Raw genomic sequence first — 15,075 nt, forward strand, 5'->3', positions numbered from 1 at the left:
CTGGCTATTGTAAATAGTGCTGCGATGAACACTGGGGTACATGATTTTTTGAATTATGGTTTTCTCAGGGTATATGCCCAGTAGTGGGATTGCTGGGTCCTATGGTAGTTCTATTTTTATTTTTTTAAGGAACCTCCATACTGTTCTCCATAGTGGCTGTATCCATTTACATTCCCACCAACAGTGCAAGAGGGTTCCCTTTTCTCCACACCCTCTCCAACATTTATTGTTTGTAGATTCTTTGATGATGGCCATTCTGACTGGTGTGAGGTGATACCTCATTGTAGTTCTGATTTGTGTTTCTCTAATGATTACTGATGTGAGCATCCTTTCATGTGTTTGTTGACAATCTGTATATCTTCTTTGGAGAAATGTCTATTTAGGTCTTCTGCCCATTTTTGGGTTGGGTTGTTTGTTTTTTTGATACTGAGCTGCATGAGCTGCTTGTATATTTTGGAGATTAATCCTTTGTCAGTTACTTCATTTGCAAATATTTTCTCCCACTCTGAGGCTTGTCTTTTTGTCTTGTTTATGGTTTCCCTTGCTGTGCAAAAGCTTTTTTTTTTTTTTTTGTGGTATGCGGGCCTCTCACTGTTGTGGCCTCTCCCGTTGCGGAGCACAGGCTCCAGACGCGCAGGCTCAGTGGCCATGGCCCACGGGCTCAGCCACTCCGTGGCATGTGGGATCTTCCCGGACCAGGGCACAAACCCGTGTCCCTTGCATCGGCAGGCGGACTCTCAACCACTGCACCACCAGGGAAGAAGCCCTGTGCAAAAGCTTTTAAGTTTCATTAGGTCCCTTTTATTTATTTTTGTTTATATTTCCATTTCTCTAGGAGGTGGGTCAAAAAGGATCTTACTGTGATTTATGTCATAGAGTGTTCTACCTATGTTTTCCTCTAAGAGTTTTATAGTGTCTGGCCTTACATTTAGGTCTTTAATCCATTTTGAGTTTATTTTTGTGTATGGTGTTAGGGAGTTTTTTCATTTCATTCTTTTACATGTAGCTGTCCAGTTTTCCCAGCACCACTTATTGAAGAGGCTATCTTTTCTGCATTGTATACTCTTGCCTCCTTTATGAAAGATAAGGTGACCATATGTGCATGGGTATATCTCTGGGATTTCTATCCTGTTCCATTGATCTATATTTCTGTTTTTGTGCCATTACCATACTGTAGATTTGTACTATAGCCTGATTCCTCTCGCTCCGTTTTTCTTTTTCAAGATTGCTTTGGCAATTCGGGGTCTTTTGTATTTCCATACATATTGTGAAATTTTTTGTTCTAGTTCTGTGAAAAATGTCATTGGTAGTTTGATAGGGACTGCATTGAATCTGTAGATTGCTTTGAGTAGTATAGTTATTTTCACAATGTTGATTTTTCCAATCCAAGAACATAGTGTATCTCTCCATCTGTTTGTATTGTCTTTAATTTCTTTCATCAGTGTCTTAAAGTTTTCCGCATACAGGTATTTTGTCTCCTTAGGCAGGTTTATTCCTAAGTATTTTATTCTTTTTGTTGCAATGGTAAATGGGATTGTTTCCTTAATTTCTCTTTCAGATTTTTCATCTTTAGTGTATAGGAATGCAAGAGATTTCTGTGCACTAATTGCGTATCCTGCTACTCTACCAAATTCATTGATTAGTTTGAGTAGTTTACTGGTAACATCTTTAGGTTTCTCTGTGTATACTATCATGTCATCTGCAAACAGTGACAGTTTTACTTCATCTTTTCCAGTTTGGATTCCTTTTATTTCTTTTTCGTCTCTTATTGCTGTGGCTAAAACTGCCAAAACTTTGTTGAATAATAGTGGTGAGAGTGGGCAGCCTTGTCTTGTTCCTGATCTTGGAGGAAATGGTTTCAGTTTTTCACCATTGAGAACGATGATGACTGTGGGTTTGTCATACATGACCTTTATTATGTTGAGGTAGGTTCCCTTTATGCCTACTTCCTGGAGGGTTTTTATTATAAATGGATATTGAATTTTGTCAAAAGATTTTTCTGCATCTACTGAGATGATCATATGGTTTTTATCCTTCAGTTTGTTAATATGGTGTATCACATTGATTGATTTGAGTATATTGAAGAATCCTTGCGTTCCTGGGATAAACCCCACTTGATCATGGTGTATGATTCTTTTAATGTGCTGTTGGATTCTGTTTGCTAGTATTTTGTTGAGAATTTTTGCATCTATGCTCATCAGTGATATTGGCCTGTAGTTTTCTTTCTGTGTGACATCTTCGTCTGGTTTTGGTATCAGGGTGATGATGGCCTTGTAGAATGAGTTTGGGAATGTTCTTCCTCTGCTATCTTTTGGAAGAGTTTGAGAAGGATAGGTGTTAGCTCTTCTCTAAATGTTTGATAGAATTCTCCTGTGAAGCCATCTGGTCCTGGGCTTTTGTTTGTTGGGAAATTTTTAATCACAGTCTCAATTTCAGTGCTTGTGATTGGCCTGTTTATATTTTCTGTCTCTTCCCAGTTCAGTCTCGGAAGGTTGTGCTTTTCTAAGAATTTGTCCTTTTCTTTCAGGTTGTCCATTTTATTGGCATATAGTTGCATGTAATAATCTCTCATGATCCTTTGTATTTCTGCAGTGTCAGCTGTTACTTATCCTTTTCATTTCTAGTTCTGTTGATTTGAGTCTTCTCCCTTTTTTTCTTGATGAGTCTGGCTAATGGTTTATCAATTTTGTTTATCTTCTCAAAGAACCAGCTTTTAGTTTTATTGATCTTTGCTATCGTTTCCTTCATTTCTTTTTCATTTATTTCTGATCTGATCTTTATGATTTCTTTCCTTCTGCTAATTTTGGGGGTTTTTTTGTTCTTCTTTCTATAATTGCTTTGGGTGTAAGGTTAGGTTGTTTATTTGAGATGTTTCTTGTTTCTTGAGGTAGGATTGTATTGCTAAAAACTTCCCTCTTAGAAATGCTTTTGCTGCATCCCATAGGTTTTGTGTCATCGTGTTTTCATAGTCATTTATTTCTAGGTATTTTTTGATTTCCTCTTTGATTGCTTCAGTGATCTCTTGGTTGTTTAGTAACGTATTGTTTAGCCTCCATGTGTTTGTATTTTTTACAGTTTTTTTCCTATAATTGATAGCTAGTCTCATAGCGTTGTGGTCAGAAAAGATACTTGATACGATTTCAATTTTCTTAGATTTACCCAGGCTTGATTTGTGACCCAAGGTATGGTCTATGCTGGAGAATGTTCCATGAGCACTTGAGAAGAAAGTGTATTCTGTTGTTTTTGGGTGGAATGCCCTATAAATATCAATCAAGTCCATCTTGTTTAATGTGTCATTTAAAGCTTGTGCTTCCTTATTAATTTTCATTTTGGATGCTCTGTCCATTGCTGAAAATGGGGTGTTAAAGTGTCCTACTATTATCGTGTTACTATTGCTTTCCCCTTTTATGGCTGTTAGCATTTGCTTTATGTATTTAGGTGCTCCTATGTTGGGTGCATAAATATTTACAATTGTTATATCTTCTTCTTGGATTGATCCCTTGATCATTATGTAGTGTCCTTCTTTGTCTCTTGTAATAGTCTTTATTTTAAAGTCTATGTTGTCTGATATGCGAATGGGTACCCCAGCTTTCTTTTGATTTCCATTTGCATGGAAATCAGTCTGTATGTGTCCATAGGTCTGAAGTGGGTCTCTTGTAGACAGCATATATATGGGTCTTGTTTTTGTATCCATTCAGCCAGTCTATGTCTTTTGGTGGAGCATTTAATCCATTTACATTTAAGGTAATTATCAATATGTATGTTTCTATTACAATTTCCTTAATTGTTTTGGGTTTGTTTCTATAGGTCTTTTCTTTGTCTTGTGTTTACTGCCTTTGTTGTAAAGCTGTTTTGGTGGTGCTGAACTCTCTTAACTGTTGCTTGTCTGTAAAGGTTTTAATTTCTCTGTCGAATCTGAATGAGATCCTCACTGGCTAGAGTAATCTTGGTTGTAGGTTTTTCCCTTTCATCACTTTAAATATGTCCTGCCACTCCCTTCTGGCTTGCAGAGTTTCTGCTGAAAAATCAGCTGTTAACCTTATGGGGATTCCCTTGTACATTATTTGTTGCTCTTCCTTTGCTGCTTTTTCCTTTGTATTTAATTTTTCATATTTTGATTAATACGTGTCTCGGCGTGTTTCTCTTTGACTTTATCCTGTATGGTACTCCCTGTGCTTCCCTGACTTGATTGACTATTTCCTTTCCAATGTTAAGGAAGTTTTCGACTGTAATCTCTTCAAATATTTTCTCAGTCCCTTTCTTTTTCTCTTCTTCTTCTGGGACACCTGTAATTCGAATGTCAGTGCGTTTAATGTCCCCGATGTCTCTGAGGCTGTCCTCAATTCTTTTCATTCTTTTTTCTTTATTCTGCTCCCTGGAAGTTATTTCCACCATTTTATCTTCCAGCTCACTTATCCGTTCTTCTGCCTCAGTTATTCTGCTATTGATTCCTTCTAGAGTGTTTTTAATTTCAGTTATTGTGCTGTTCATCATTGTTTGTTTGCTCTTTAGTTCTTCTAGATCCTCGTTAAATGTTTCTTGTATTTTCTCCGTTCCCTTTCCAAGATTTTGGATCATCTCTACTATCATTACTCTGAATTCTTTTTCAGGTAAGTTGCCTATTTCAACTTCATTTATTTGGTCTTGTAGGTTTTTACCTTGCTCCTTTGTCTGTAACATATTTTTTCGTCGTTTCATTTTTTTTTTTTTTTTTTTTAATGGGTGATGTTGTATTCCTGTCTTACTGAGTGTTTGGCCTGAGACCTCCAGTACTGGAGTTTGGAGGCAGTTGGATCGAGCTGGGTCTTTGTGCTGAGATGAGGACCTCCAGAAGGCCTCCCTCTGATTGATATTCCCTGGGGTTTGAGGTTCTCTGTTAGTCCAGCTCTTTGGGCTCAGAGTTCCCACCACAGGAGCTCAGGCCCTATCTCTGGCCAGGGAACCAAGCTCCCGAAGCTTCATGGCATGTTTAAAAAGAAAAAAAAAAGGAAGAGAGAAAGAAAAAAAGGAGCAGTATAATATCAAAGAATAAAAACACAAAATAGAATTAGAAAGATAAAAATTATACTAGGAAAACTAAAAGTATAATTGAAACAATGGGTCACTGGGGGTTGCTCCCATCCCCTTAGGTGTCCGTGGTCCCCCTCTGGTGCCTAGTAGGTGCCCTAGTTGTGAGGAGATGTGAATTCCACATCCTCCTTGTATGCCATCTTGACTCCCAATCTCATTCTTAATAATGATAATTACATTTTTTAAAAAAGTAACCTTGGATATGTCAGACATTTTCAGTAGTTTTTGCTTTAACATTTAGTGATAAAATACACCCTTAAAATAATAAACAGATAATTTTCTTAAATGTTGCAACTTAAGAAATTAGCATGAGGAAACAAAGTGTATGCATTAGTTATCTATTGGTGCATACTACGGGGCTTCCCTGGTGGCGCAGTGGTTGGGAGTCCGGCCAATGCAGGGGACACGGGTTCGTGCCCCGGTCCGGGAAGATCCCACATGCCGTGGAGCGGCTGGGCCCGTGAGCCATGGCCGCTGAGCCTGCGCGTCTGGAGCCTGTGCTCCGCAACAGGAGAGGCCACGACAGTGAGAGGCCCGTATACCGCAAAAAAAAAAAAAAAAAGTTCACTTTAAAAAATTAAATGTAGTATTGGATTTGAACTACAAAGCCTTCTGTGGGTGTTACTTTGATTTGGTGGATTCTATTTAACACATGAAGAATCTGAGAGCCACAGATGTTAAGTGACCTTATCAAGAGGGGCAATAGCATTGATGCCATTAAGGGTCACTGACCCTCTGTGATACAGGTTTGAACCTGATTTTCCAGAACCTCAGGCTTTTCCTTTTCAAGACGGCCTCCCACACTACCTATACCCTCTAGTCAAAGTGATAGAAAAGGAACATCCAGGGAGGGAACAGTGGACCATTTGGGGTTAGCAGCTGGTGTCGGGGAAAAGAAAGTATACCTTCCACATTACCAGGGCTCACATTTTTGATTACTAAATGGAACGTCAACTTGAGTACCGAACTCTGCTCTACCTCCTCGATTGTTTTTAGCTTTGGCCTATAGCTTCACTAATAAGCCCTTGCATTTATATCAAGATTCATCACTAAAACATTCTTTAAAAATAAGTTAACTCATATGATCCCCAAAACAACCTTCTAATATACATATTTTTAACTAATTGTTCCAGATTAAGGAATACAATATTATTTCTCATTTTCCTCTGCCCAAACCCTTCTTTACACCATCTATGGTGGAAGTGTTAGCAGTGGGAGGTGGGGAGATGGACCTGTCTGACTGAGAATATAGATGTATATTTTATAAAACATTTGAGTCAGAACAAAAGATTCGTTGGTTCATTCATTCATCAGTTTATTACAATAATGTATATAATGAGTTTATTACAATAATGTATATAATGAGTAAACGGATTCCAGGTCCCGTGTAAATGAATAAGCATAGTTTGAGTGTCCAGAAAGATCTAATCTAATGATAAAATGTATCATATAAGGAGCTGGAAACCACTGTATGAAGTACTGCTTTGGAAATATGAGCTAAGCAAGCCCATCTGTTCTGAGAGTTGGAAGAAGGGTGAGAAGATATTTTTTTTCAGCTTCATTCACTTTATTTTTCTCGTATAAAACTATGTGGTGGCCACAGCTGGAGCCTGGGTCCTCTGCACAGAAACTCTGGTGTAGGTCTTTACTAGATGGTCAGTAAATTCCTGATAGGGGATCTGGTGAACACCATGTCTTCCCAGAGATCAGCAGTGAGATAGCTGTAGGTCTTGGAAATGGCATCAAAAGTGGCCTTGGCGGAGTTGCCCAGGATGGCGTTGCAGCCCCTGGCAGAGGTGCAGCCGTCATCAATACCAGCCGTCAGCAGCAGCTTCTTGGGCACAGGGGCTGAGACGATGCCAGGGCCCCTGGGGCCAGGATGAGGTGCACCAGCACAGAGCCACAGCGGTCAGTACCTTGCAAGGGAGGGCACGGGGATGATGGAGAGCTTGGCCAGAACGATGGCTGCACGGAAAGCAGTGGTTAACTCCGTGGAGCGCCAGACCTGGTCTGTTGGCCAGTACAGGTCTGCTTTTGCACAGGCATAATGGGAAGATTTTTTTTAAAGTCACAGAGGAGGTAACATTTGAGCTGAACCTGAAAAATGGGCAAGAGTCACCAGAGCAGAAGAGGAGAAAGGGATCCCAACCTGAATGGCTGTTTGGGTGTCATCCAGCATCAATGTAGTTCCAGGTACTTCCACAAGCTCCTGCCAATACCATGTTCTTACCCTGCTGGGAACCAGAGAAGTCAGGGAATTTGGATGAAAATTTCTAATGGAATTTTGTTATCCTATGCAGAGAAGACCTAAAACAAACCATTATTAATATTAATAAGCTTTCTTTTGTTATCAATTTTGCTATTTAAGATCAGAGCTTTGCCATTAAACATAATTAAGGCTTGAGAAACATTTATTAAACAATATTCTTTGAACTTACATAATTCAAATGTAAGTTGAATTATGTAAGTTCAACTTACATAATTGTTGTAAGTTCAAAAAGAAAGAACAGCATTAATAATACTGTCTTATCTTCATGCTGCGTTTGTTTGCAGGAGACACAGTTGCATTTGTTTGCGAGAGACACATTAGTATTGTGCCGGTGCACTTTATCATGGTGTGACTCAGCTTGTCTGGGGCCATACTTTTTTCATCTTCTTATTTCTGCTCCATGTTCAGTTGTTGGAGCTTTTGCTATGATTGTGTCCTTTAATGTACTTCTGTACAATCTACTGCTTCTTCCTAATTCCCCTCCCTCCTGCCCCACCTCCCTTCAACTGCTAAACTTATATCATCTGAAAGCTCAGTTCAAAAGCAACATCTCAGACCCTCCTCTCACCCCTAACCAGTCTCTTGCTCACTGTGAACCTGCAGGACTTGTGCCTGAAGGCCCTTGGAATGGAGAGATTCTCTAGCTCCCCCAGCGTCTGTGTGGATAGGCCCTTGACCCAGGAGAAACCTCCCTTGGACACACTTGTTGATGTATGATGCACGCACACACCCAAACTCAGCTAATCAGAGGTATTCCCTTGGGTTCTCAAATTGGAGGTTGATAATAGTATCAGTTTCACCTCCTATAATCTTTCTCTAAAGCAGCTGGAAAGAATTAACGTAACCCTTGAAGAGAAGCATAGCCTGGACAGTAAAAGAGATTCCTGCTCTTTTCCAAGACCCTGGATCCAGTTTTCTCTGAAGACATCCTCATCCCTGCCCTTTAATGTAAACCAATGAATTCCTATTTCTCTCTCACTTTCTCTCTGTCTCTCTTTCTCTGTCTCTCCTTTTTAATTAAGTTTTTGTCTCTTCTAATTTAAAAATTATTGACAAGTATAATACTCCACATTAATAATTTATTTTTCTTGCCACTGGACAGTAGAGTGAATGAAGGCAATGTCTTGCTTTATCTCTGTACCCCAACACTTGACAAGACACCTGACATCTTAGGCACTCTATAAATAATTGTCAAATAAGAGAATAGAGATCAAAACTATTTTGTAAGGACATAGTTGCATAATGCAACATTGTGCCCATCGTAAAGAGTCCACATGACTAACATGTTTTAAATGTTACAAGAGATCGATTTTTTTAATTAAAATTTTATTTTATCAGTATATGAGAAGTCTAGTAGATTTACAATGTTGTGTTAGTTTCAGGTTTACAGCAAAGTGATTCAGTTATACATATTTATTTTTTTAAACACTTTTCCTAAAATTGATGAGACACCTGATAAATGTAATTTAAAAATAGTCAATAAAGGAGAGAAACACTTTCTCTTTAACTCAACCACTCTATCCAGGACCTTTTATACACACACACACACACACACACACACACACACACACACACACACACAAAGTTTCCTCTACCTATAATATTTCTCCTGCCTTGATCACCCAGGCGAACTTGCCTTCAAGTTGCGCTCAAATATAAAGAACTTCTGTCAAGTATTTTATGATCCAACCCCCTTTAAATAACACTAGACTTTCTTTTACCTAATCCCCCAAAGCATTTTGACTTTATCTCATTCTGTAGGAATTATTTATTTTCATTTCTACTCCTTCCCGTCCTAGAGGTTAAGCTCTTAAAAGGATGCATGTTTACCTTTGCATCTTCAGCCTCTAATATAATGACTGGCACCTAGTAAGTTATCAGTGAGCATCTGAGGAGAAATCACTTTACAAAGAGTTCTTGCACAAGAACTCATTTGAACAGCACAGAAAACTGGAGGGGTCCATATTATTCTATCAGTTTTATAGATGACAAATACACTTATAATAATAGGCCTACTGTGCCTGTAATAAGAGGCCTATTTGTTTCTCTAGATCCCTAGTGCATCCTCATTACCTGGCACAGTGTCTGGCATATAAGGGGTGTCATGGAGGAAGTAATTTTCCTCTACCCTTCTAGGTTCTGACTGGTCTAAGAATTAAATTGACAAGAGGAAGATCAACAAGAGAAAATCAATTAAAAGTTTAGTAACATGTACATGGGAGAGACCCAGGAAAACTGAGTAAGTGCCAATGTGGCTGAAGCTCTCAGCTTACACACCATCTTTAGCTAAAGACGAGGATGTTGGGAGTAGTCATTTGGGGACCTCAGAGGGCAGGAAGGCAACTCACGTGGAGATGGACAAACAAATGTCTGGTAAACAAATGTTTGCTGGGCCAGGCAGAGACAATGGGACACAAAGTGGACTCTGATCTCTAAGAGTTTCCCCCACCAGACCTACTCCATACTCTTTGCAGATATCTCTGGCGATAGATCTATTCTGGAAATAGGCCCTTCATCAAAATTCATTTAGGCAGTTAGGGGGAAGGTCAGAGTTTCTGCCTGAGTCTTTTGGGCCTTGTTTTTAACCAGAAATACTTCGCCCCATAGAGAGACATTTTGGGGTGGCACATTTTGCTCCCTACAGGGGTCTTTTTATAAATACAAAGTCAGGAGCCTTAGCTACTTTCAGTGGCAGTGCCTTCCTCTAAGTTAGATTTACTCAGCCTTGGTGCTCAGTCCCACCACACTGTCCTTCTGCCTCTCTCACGGGCCACATTGGGAGCAGTTTATGGGGAGAGGTGGTGACATCAATTCTGCATCCCCCATGGTTCTTGCACACACCTTTGAGGTGACTAGTTACCCTGAGTCCAGAATTTTGTTGGGTGCTTTCATAGTTCGAGTTGTAATCATCATCATAATTCCGTGAAATGTATATTATATCCTCATTATACACAGAAGAAAATCAAGGCTTAGAAATCTAAAATAATTTAGTATGTGTAGGTCCTCACTCTTTTTTATTTTTCAGCTGAATGGAAATGAAGTGAATTTAATTGTATATTATTATATAAAACATCTCAAACTCACTTTGCACTGAAAAATCTTAGAACAAATAAATAAACAAAAAGGTTAAGCAAGGTCTGTGTTCAACTGAGCAAAGCCTTTGTGAAAACCTAGCAAAATGATGACTTCCTTAGTAGGCTTTGCCAATTCCTATCAATACTCGACAGAGAGGAGTTTAAGTAGCTACTTAAATACCAATTACTTAGAAATGGAAAACGGACAAGGGGAACAAGGCAAACACCCTGTTTAACTTACCAGAACACAGAGAAGCCTTCAATACTCAAGGCAGAGACTGGAATAGTCGCCCCAGGTCACACAGGGCTCCAGTGCAAATTGGCACACAGCCAGGGGAACGTGGAGACGCTGGGCAGGAAATCAGCTCCTGCCACTTCAGTTGTTTCTTTGCTTCTTCCTAGAGATGAAGCTTCCCTCCAAAACATGGGGCCATGTGGTGGGTTTCTTCAACCTCCTGTACTCAAGGACAGGAGACAGACATTTTAGAGAAGTGGACCCCTGATACAGGACCATGCATCCTGCTATGTTCTCATAATTTAGAAGCAGTGCTAGTTTCATGGAGGTGAGGCACATGTACGGCCCTGTGCTCGGGGATCCATGATGGGTGTTTAATGTTTGGCTGTGGCTGTACTGAAATTGTTAAAGATTTTATCTCTGAACTTGTGTGTTTTATTAGTGAGGTCTAGTGGGATGTAGGGGGGGAAAGATAATTTTCTGTCTTCCCCTCTAAGTTCCTGGCTGTGAACCCCTTTTAATGAAAGATGGATTAATAGGAGAAAAACAAACAAACAAAAAAACCCCAGAAGTTTAATTACATGTATAATTCCTGTATACATGGGAGAGACCTAGCAAAACTGAGAAACTGTGCAGAATGGCCCAAGCCATCACCTTAAATACCATCTCCAGCTAAAGACAAGAAGATGCTGAGAGAGGGAAGCCTGCTATGGAAGATTACCAGGCAAAGCACAGTAAACAAGGGTAGGGTTGTTATGAGGAGTTAAGTCAGTTGTCTTCTCCACTGTAAGAATTTCTAGAGATTTAGTCACCCTCCTCTTCCTGTTATAGAGAGGGACACCCCCTGACAAATGGAGATTTCCCTTATAAATGTAATTTTCCCTTACAAAAGGGTAACTTCTACTTGTTTTTCAGAGCTTCTCCTGCGTTTGCTCTTTCTTAAAAATAATCAGCTCAAGATAATCCTTACACCATAGAGCCATATTTGGGGGGGCAAAATCTGCTCTCCTTCAGGGACAAGGGGCAGACTTCTTGCTACCCCTCTCTAGATAGTGCTCCCAGCGTCCTTCGAGCACAGGATCCTGGTCCCATGGTGTGGTGGAGTTAGGCAAGACTCACGGCGAGTACAAAGTAAGCATTTTACATCTGTGATTAATTGGGGTGGTGACAGCTCCAAGAAGCCACACTTTTCATTCAAGCCCAAACTTGCAGAAAGAAACAGTGATGTTCTAAGAAAACTGAGTGACTAAGAAACTCAACTGTATTCTTTCTTCCTCATGTGACTTCCCTGTGTCAGCCAACCACCTAAGCTGAAATGATGACTTAGAAGGAAAGGGCAACCCATAGTTCTTTTCCTTTTCGTTTTTTTCCTCACTAATCAGTAAACCACAGGTACAGAGTTTCAGTAGAATGTGTACATATCAAATCCAATAAAACCAGTTGAGTTTATTTTGTGCAGTGATTACTTTGTCCTGCTGAGAATGAAATACATGGGCATGTACGAGCTATAAAATATGTTTTGTAATTTAATGCTTCCACACATGAGTTAAATACTCTTATATTTGCATTTAAAACTAATTGTACAATATAAAGGTAAACATACAATTCATGCTAATCATTTAAAATTTTATTTATTTATTTTTTACTTAGAGTGACATTGACTAGCAAGTGCAGAATCACCATGACAAGTCAAGAACGTGACCATGGAAGAAATTTAAAAACTTTATAACTGAGTATCTTTAACAAAATTGTTTCCCTGCTTTTTGAACAAGGGACCCTGCAGTTTCATTTTTTCCTGGATTTCACAATAATGTAGTCATCTCTGTTTAAACAAGTTAAGTAGATAGTAATTCTTCCCAAAATTGTCAACAATCCAAATGGAGAATAATTAAGTGAACAGATCATTTTAGTACACTGCGGTGAGTTCAGTGATAATTTTACAGAGAAAACTACAAGAGCACACATTTTAACTAAGGAATCATGCAGATTTCCTGATACAGATGGCTCCAGGTCTGATTCTTGAGTCCTAAATTATTTATAGAATTTTAGGATTTATCCAGGTAAAAAGTTGTAGTGTTGGGAAGAGGTACGTGGAAAAAACATCCCGTGTAAATGAACCTAAGGCATTAACAAAACATAGTGATGAGGAAAAAAGAAAAGATATTTATAGGACACCATAGTAACAAGTATAATCTTTATTCTTGGTCAGATCATCTGCTAACATCAGTCAAGGTGCTATTTCCTTCTCTACACCTTTCAGTTGGTGGTACTGCTATCAAGGAAGATTCCTGATGTTCAGCTGTTCATTGTATCAGCATCTGTTCGTGCTCTTCCTCCTGTCCCCTTGGCACTATTTCTGATTCCAGCTGCAGCTGAGGACTGTTTAAAAAAAAAAAAATTCAATCAAGTAAATCTGAAGATCTACTTGGCTTTATTCAACAATCCATGAATGGTTCAGGCAGCATCACAGCTCGCAACTAGAAGGACACTCAGAGGGGTTGTGCGAAATAGAAGGTTTTATAGGAAGAAGGGTGGGACAAAGGAGCTCTTAGCAAAATTAAAGAAGGGGTAATTCTCTGCCAGGTCATCATTTTGTGGGGGAGGGAAGGGCAAGGGTTTTTTCATGCTGATTGCCTCTTCTTCCTCTGGGGGCGTGGAGAGAGCCCACTGTGACAGATTACCTCCTTGATGCTGACCAGAAAATCCCAAACTGGTTGATTAAGATTACATGTATGACGAAGATCAAAACTGTAAGTAAGCCAGGTATTAAATCTAGATATGGTATCATGGAGTTCAGCACAAGTGATGTCATTTGGGGCCTGCGGTTTTTCTCTTTAAAAAGACACAGTTCCTGGTAGGCGTGGCCTCACTTGATGCTGCCTGCTTCGGACTTCTTAGTCTGTTGGCACTGCAGTAACGGAATGGCGCAGACTGTGTGGTTTATAAACAGCAGACCTTTATTTCTCACAGTCATGGCGCCTGGGAAGCCCAAGTTCAAGGCACCAGCAGATTAGGTATCTGGTATAAAGGCCCACTTTTTGGTTCATAGATGGCTGTCTTCTCACTGCGTCCTCACCTGGCAGAAGGGTCGAGAGAACCCTTTGGGGTCTCTCTTATAAGGGTACTCTGTGCTGTGATCTGATCACTTCCCAAAGACCTCACCTCCAAACACTATCACATTGGGCATTAGGATTTAACAGGTAAATCTGGGGGCTCACAAACATTCAGTCCATAGTAAGGCTTCACTTATCCTAAGCGTTTTCCCTTGCCGCAGAATCTTCTTTTTTTTTTATTTTTTATTTATTTATTTATTTATTTATTTTTTTTTTAACATCTTTATTGGGGTATAATTGCTTTACAATGGTGTGTTAGTTTCCGCTTTATAACAAAGTGAATCAGTTATACATATACATATGTTCCCATATCTCTTCCCTCTTGTGCCGCAGAATCTTCTGATGCCATGGATGCAATGGGATTTTGGACAACCTAGATCTATGCCTAGCATGGAAATATGTGGCAGATAACATCATCAGAGCAACCCTAAATCAATGAGGATGGATAAATGCTCCTCACTCCTGTCCTCGGGGTGAGAGACGCTGTACAATCCTCAGGAGGTCCCTGTGGGAAAGCGCCCCCATGCACCTTGGCGGCAACCTTCCTAACACCCCCAAACTGATTTTCCTTCCTTCCCCCTGCTGCTCTCCCAGGGCTGTCTTTCCTGCTTCTTGAAGTCTTCCAATAAAACTGTCTGTTCACTTGTCCCTATTTTAGGTTCTCCTTAGGAAAAATCCAAATTTTGAACACTTTTTTTTTTATTGTCCTTCTTAAATTAATTCTCAAAGATTTTTATATGTTAGCAGGTATAATGTTAACTGAAAGTCATCATTTTCATGTTTCCTGTTTCTCTGATACAGCTCTGCATAGTTTTATTGGTAATGGGCATTCTTGTTTGTTCCTGAATTTAATATAAATATTTACATTCTTTCATTATGAATAACGATGTTGGCTACAGATTTCTGACAGATTCTTTAATAGGGAGCACATTTAAATTTTATCAAAAACTTTCTCATTTTTTTCTTTTTCCATTAATCATTTTCATCCTTCATTCCATAATATGTTCTTGCCATATGGCTCCACAGGCTTCACACGTTCTCCATTTAGTCCAGCTTGGCTTTGGCTCTACATGGAGCCACCCAGACCCTTCCTGCGTGCATCCCTCATGGTTCACCCTGCAAGTGCACGTGTGCTCACAACACCTGCACCCACAGATCTCTATTTGCTTATGGCTTTGATTCATGTTCTCTCATCTCAGGCTATCACCAAACAGCAGAAACAATTTAGACAACAGTTCCAAATGTGAAGCTATTCTGCTCTAGGGCCACAGTGGCTACCTCTGTTCTCTGACACTATATTGTCTATGCTTTGAC

At 39.6% G+C, this 15,075-nt stretch overlaps 1 pseudogene; it reads right to left on the minus strand.

Moving 5' to 3' along the window:
* Nucleotides 1-6,615: 6,615 nt before the first annotated feature.
* Nucleotides 6,616-13,622, minus strand: LOC117199680 (40S ribosomal protein S2-like; annotated as a pseudogene).
* Between the last annotated feature and the right edge of the window lie 1,453 nt (nt 13,623-15,075).

This window comes from Orcinus orca, chromosome 17 (assembly GCF_937001465.1).
Source record: "Orcinus orca chromosome 17, mOrcOrc1.1, whole genome shotgun sequence".
Lineage (NCBI taxonomy): Eukaryota > Metazoa > Chordata > Mammalia > Artiodactyla > Delphinidae > Orcinus > Orcinus orca.